Source organism: Aotus nancymaae, unplaced genomic scaffold (assembly GCF_030222135.1).
Source record: "Aotus nancymaae isolate 86718 unplaced genomic scaffold, 86718_ANA_hifiasm-v0.15.2.pri h1tg000057l, whole genome shotgun sequence".
Classification (NCBI taxonomy): Eukaryota; Metazoa; Chordata; class Mammalia; order Primates; family Aotidae; genus Aotus; species Aotus nancymaae.
This window is the reverse complement of record NW_026988471.1, coordinates 60,373,080-60,379,125: the sequence shown is the minus strand read 5'-3', so window position 1 is coordinate 60,379,125 and position 6,046 is coordinate 60,373,080. Positions and strand designations below refer to the sequence as shown.

The following is a 6,046-nucleotide window of genomic DNA, read 5'->3' as shown; positions in this document are numbered from 1 at the left end:
TTTTGTATTATTAGTAGAGACGGAGTTTCTCCATGTTGGTCAGGCTGGTCTCAAACTCCCAACCTCAGGTTATCTGCCCAATTCGGCCTCCCAAAGTACTGGGATTACAGACGTGAGCGACCATGCCCAGCGCACAAATCATTATTTAAATGACATATAGACATACCCTTTGATGCAACATTGTAACTATATATCTATCCTATTAATATGCACATATGTGGAAAATGATATGTCTTCAAGAATATTCATTGCTTCAGATGAGGTTTCTTCTAAAAAATTTTTTAATAAAAAAATATAAAATTATTAAAAAATTTTAAAAATTTAAAAAAAGAATATTCATTGCAATGTATCTTTTTTTTTTTTTTTTTTGGTAGAAATGAGGTTTTGGGGCCAGGTTCGGTGGCTCACGCCTGTAATCCCAGCACTTTGGGAAGCCAAGGCAGGCAGATCACGAAGTCAGGAGATCGAGACCATCCTAGCTAACACCATGAAACCCCGCCTCTAAAAAAAAAAAAAAAAATGAGATTTCACCATGTTGACCAGGCTAGTCTTGAACTCCTGGCCTCAGGTGAGTGTTAGGATTACACTTGGCCTCCCAAAGTGTTAGGATTACAGATGTGTACCACCTCACCTGGCTGGTTTTTTTTTTTTTAATTGGAAAAAAATGGAATGCTTCACGAATTTGCGTATCATCCTTGTGCAGGGGCCATGCTAATCTTCTCTTATTGTCCCAATTTTAGTATATGTGCTGCCAAAGTGAGCACCAGAGCTGATGTTCTTTACATCAAAAAGAGATCCATGGATTGCAAACCCACCTATCTGTGGCATAGGGAATGCTGCCAGGATACCCTCCTTTAACAGAAACCAAAGGTGAAGAGGTGAGAGAGGAACAGTAGCCTCACGTCACTGGGGAATGACACAGACCGATTTAGTCAATTCAGCAGAATATTCAGTCAATTCATATATCTGATACACTAATTATCTGCAATGCATACTCAATACCATGTCTAAGACCAGAGTTTTCAAACTATAGTACTGCCTAACTAAAAAGGGATTTCTCTGCCAGTCTATTTATTTACTGAGAGTTCAAGACTTTAGTTAAAGATAAGGGATGGAGGCAACCCGACCCATCAGCAGCCAGTCAAGAGACATTTTTCTGAGAACAAAAGTGAAAGAAAATCAATGGAGGAGCCGGTCCCCAATTTTAGATTCTAGAGGTCACAACCACTTTCAATCGTTTCCTCCCAGAAGCCCTTACTTTTTGACCCTGGATGGCCTTACTGTTTTACCAACAGATAGAAACCTAGGTGGATTGAATTAATTTTGTTGTCATCAATCCATCAATCACAGGCTTGTTAAATATTAATGCATCAGACCAAAATGACATTAGGTTCTCCAAGAAGTATTCAGGTAACAAGATTCAACTACATTAGCAACTAGAGCTGTAAGGACAATAAGATTATTTTATCCTATTTTTCAAAATACCAATTTTGAATTTTTTAAAATGTGATTTTAGTAAATACAGATCACCTCTAAGTATTGTGTAATTAATTTGTATCTTAAAACTCCATGAAGGGCCAGGTGTAGTGGCTCACGCCTGTAATCCCAGCACTTTGGGAGGCAGAGATGGGCAGATCACAAGATCAGGAGTTTAAAACCAGCCTGGCTAACATGGTGAAACCCTGTCTCTACTAAAAATACAAAACTTAGCCAGGCATGGTGGCAGGTACGTGTAATCCCTGCTACTCGAGAGGCTAAGGCAGGAGAATCATTTGAACCTGGGAGGCAGAGGTTGCAGTGAGCCGAGATCAAGCCACTGCACTCCAGCCTGGGCAACAGAGCAAGACTCCATCTCAAAAAACAAAACAAAAAAAAACTGGGCATGGTGGCTCACACCTGTAATCGCAGCACTTTGGGAGGCTGAGGCAGGCGGATCAAGAGGTCAGGAGTTTGAGACCAGCCTGGCCAACATGTGAAACCTCTTCTCTACTAAAAATACAAAACTTAGCTGGGCATGGTGGCATGCTCCTATAATCCTGGCTACTCAGGAGCCTGAGACAGGAGAATCACTAGACCCTGGGAGGTAGAGGTTGCAGTGAGCCCAGATAGCGCCACTGCACTCCAGCCTGAGTGACAGAGCGAGACTCTGTATCACAAACAAACAAACAAAAACTCCATGAAGAAGAAACAACTATTCTATAAAGGAGATTTTTTTTTTTTTTAAATCAGTGCATCAATGTAACATGTAGCCATTAAGATATGAGTAGACTGGTGAGTGACCCAGAGAATATTAAGATATATTGTAATATTAAAAAACAATGGGTACCATACAATACCATTAAATACATAATATTTTCTTATTCTTTTTTTATTCTTTCAAAATGGAATTTCGCTCTTGTCACCCAGGCTGAAGTGCAATGGCTTCATCTCAGCTCACTGCAGCCTCTGCTTCCCGGGTTCAAGCAATTCTCCTTCTTCAGACTCCCCAGTAGCTGAGATTACAGGTGCAAGCCACCATGCCCAGCTAACTTTTGTATTTTTAGTGGAGATGGGGTTTCACAATGTTGCCTAGGTTGATCTTGAACTCCTGACCTCAAGTGATCTACCCACCTCAGCCTCTACCCATTCCAGCCAAAGTGCTGGAATTATAGGCATGAGCCACCGTGCCCGGCCCATCTCTTCTATTTTTTAAAGAGAGGTATTCCAGCGTTTTGGGAGGCTGAGGTGGGTGGATGGCTTGAGTTCAAGAGTTCGAGACCAGTCTGGGCAACATGGCAAAAACTCCTCTACCAAAAAATGCAAAAATAGCTTGGTGTGATGGTGTGTGCCTGTAGCCCCAGCTACTTGGGGAGCTGAAGCAGGAGGATCACTTAAGCCCAGGAGGTCAACGCTGCAGTGAGCCAAAATCTCACCACTACACTCCAGCCTGGGTGACAAAGTGAAACCCTATGTCAAAATTAAATTTAATTTAATTTAATTTAAAAATTAGCTGGGCATGATGGCGCTACTTGGGAGGCTGAGCTGGGAGAATTGCTTAAACCCAGGAGGTTGAGGCTGCAGAGAGCCATGATGGTACCACTGCACTTCAGCCCAGGCAATAGAATAAGACCCTATCTCAAAAAATAAAAAAATAAATAAAAATAAAACTGGGTACTTCTGTTTAAAGTTAATTCTTCACACCTAAGTACCCTCCTTATTCACTTACCCCCATGTCCACAACACGACTTTTTCCTATCTTTTTGTCTGCATCTAAATAAGAATGCCAGATTTAGCAACCCTATATCAATTGCAATGTTTGAGACATAAGTACACTGAAATAATTATTTGTTTTTTTGTTTTTTTGTTTTTTTGAGATGAAGTCTCGCTCTGTCACCCAGGCTGGAGTGCAGTGGTGCGATCTCAGCAACCTCTGCCTCCTGGGTTCTTGCAATTCTCCTGCCTCAGTCTCCCAAGTAGCTGGGACTACAGGTTCACAACCACCACACCTGGCTAATTTTTTGTGCTTTTTAGTAGAGACAGGGTTTCACCATGTTGCTCAGGCTGGTCTCAAACTCCTGAGCTCAGGCAATCCACCCGCCTCAGCCTCCCAAAGTGCTGGGTTCACAGGCGTGAGCCACTGTGCCTGGCCTGGTTTTTTGTTTATTTTGTTGTTGTTGTTTGAAACAGTCTCACTATTTTGCCCAGGCTGGAGTGCAGTAGCATGATCTCAGCTTACTACAACCTCCACCTCCCAGGTTCAAGCAATACTTGTGCCTCAGCCTTCAAAGTAGCTGGAATTATAGGCATGCACTACCATGCCCAGCTAATGTTTGTATTTATTTTTAGTAGAGACAACATTTCACCATGTTAGCCAGGCTGGTCTTAAACTCCTGGCCTCAAGTGATCTGTGCATCTCGGCCTCCCAAAGTGCTAGGATTACAGGAGTGAGCCACTGCACCCAGCCTAAAAAAATTATTTGCATTTATCTGTAATTCAAATATAACCAAGTGTCTTGTATTTTAGGCAACCCTATATATGTAGATTCTCAGTTGTCCTTTATCTTAAGAAAATACCAAAAACCACCTTCATCCCGACCTCCAACTACTCATCACTTAGCCACCCAGAAGATATCTATCATGCCTGCCATACCATATCTTCTGCTGCCCTTGACAGCCCTGTTTGAGACTGGCATGATCTGTCCTCCTTTTCTCCCCACCACCTTCACAGCTGATTGGAGGCTGGCCTAGGGGATTACTAGAGCCTCTGTCTCAGAACTCAGCACCTATTCACTAGTCAGCTAAATTCCAGCTGCCCCTGAGTTGCAGTAGTGTCAGTGCACAGGAGACCCCTGGTTATAGGAGACTCAGCACCCATCATCCTTGGTTATCCTCCAGAAGTGTCAAATGCAGCCTCTGCCTAACAGTGCCAGTGCTCCTCCCCATAGCCCTGATGCTCACAGCCCCTGGGAAAGGAACCTAGTCCCGGGCTCACTGCCATTGTCAGTGAGGTGAGGAATGTGTAATCTCTCAGGAAGAACTGGGGCATGGTGGATATTCCTGAACACTGAGGTTCATCTCGATTATATATAACTGTACTATAGTTGTTTTCCACATCTGTCTCTCCTAGACTATATATTCCTTGAGAGCAAGAGCTATAACTTTTATGTCCGCATGCTGAGAATGAGCACAAAGCCTGGGTAGTTTTACCGTGAATGAATAAATGAATGAATGAATGAATGAATGAATGAACCAACAAACAAAATGGCCTACAATAAGGGATAACTACGCAAACTGTGGTACCTCAGCTATGTGGGACACTACATATCTATTTTTTTTAAGTATACATATTTTCTTAATGCATAGAAATTTTGGTAAGGTGCAGTGGCTCATGCCTGGAATCCCAGCACTTTGGGAGGCTGAGGCAGGTGAATCACCTGAGGTCAGGAGTTCAATACCAGCCTGGCCAAAATGGTGAAATCCTGTCTCTGCAAATAATACAAAAATTAGCTGGGCCTGGTGGTGCACACTTGTAATCCCAGCTACTTGGCAGGCTGAGGCAGGAGAATCCCTTAATCCTGGGAGGTGGAGGTTGCAGTGAGCCAAGATTGTGCCACTGCACTCCAGCCTGGGTGACAAGAGCAAAACTCTGTCTCCAAAAGACAAATAAATAATAAGTAAATAAAATAAAATCTGTGGTCAGACCACAATCAAGACTGGCAGAAAGCCGAGTGCAGTGGCTCACCCCTGTAATCCCAGCACTTTGGGAGGCCAAGGAGGGCGGATCACAAAGTCAGGAGATCAAGACCATCCTGGCCAATATGGTGAAACCCCATCTCTACTAAAATACAAAATTAGCCAAGTGTGGTGGTGCACACCTGTAGTCCCAGCTACTCAGGAGGTTGAGACAGGGGAATCACTTGAACCCAGGAAGCAGAGGTTGCAGTAAGCCAAGATCTTGCCACTGTGCTCCAGACCGGTGACAGAGCAAGACTCTGTCTCAAAGAAAAAAAAAAGACTGGCAGAAAATTTGGAGTAATAAATAATTTAGAGACTAGTACTCAGCACAAGATTTTTCTACAAATTTGCTCAATTTCAAAATAAATATTTTTGTACAGCTAAAAATCCAGAGGGACTTTAGCCTCTGAAGCACTGGAATAAGTAAACCTCCAGGCCTCAGAATTTAAGCTCCTATTAAAATTGGCTCAGCACATGTCATCAGGACCTCTTGAGACTATATCAAGGGTGCATACTTAATTTTTAAATTAAAAAAAAATTGGTTCAAGCTAAAAGATTTTCCTTTTCAGAGGACACTGTTTGCTGTCATGCTCTTCATACTCTAATATGACAGAAATGCTATCTATTCAACACAAATTGAGAGGAACATCTAGCCATGACATGGTTTGAGCAGTAAAGACCAAAAGTATGTCTTTTCATTCCCCCAGCTAATCCCTGTTGTCTTTTTGCATTTCATGTTTACATTTCATGTTTGAATTCAGACTGTATTTAAGTGCTAGCCTAGTTCACAGAACTATAACCCCATAAATCTAGGTGAATCTCTCCCCAAACTA

General features: G+C 42.5%; 1 non-coding gene across 1 annotated transcript; it reads right to left on the bottom strand.

The window, feature by feature from the left end:
- Positions 1-658: 658 nt before the first annotated feature.
- On the bottom strand, positions 659-764 carry LOC135269747 (U6 spliceosomal RNA). The gene has a single exon (XR_010338011.1). It is a non-coding gene; the product is annotated as a U6 spliceosomal RNA (small nuclear RNA).
- Between the last annotated feature and the right edge of the window lie 5,282 nt (positions 765-6,046).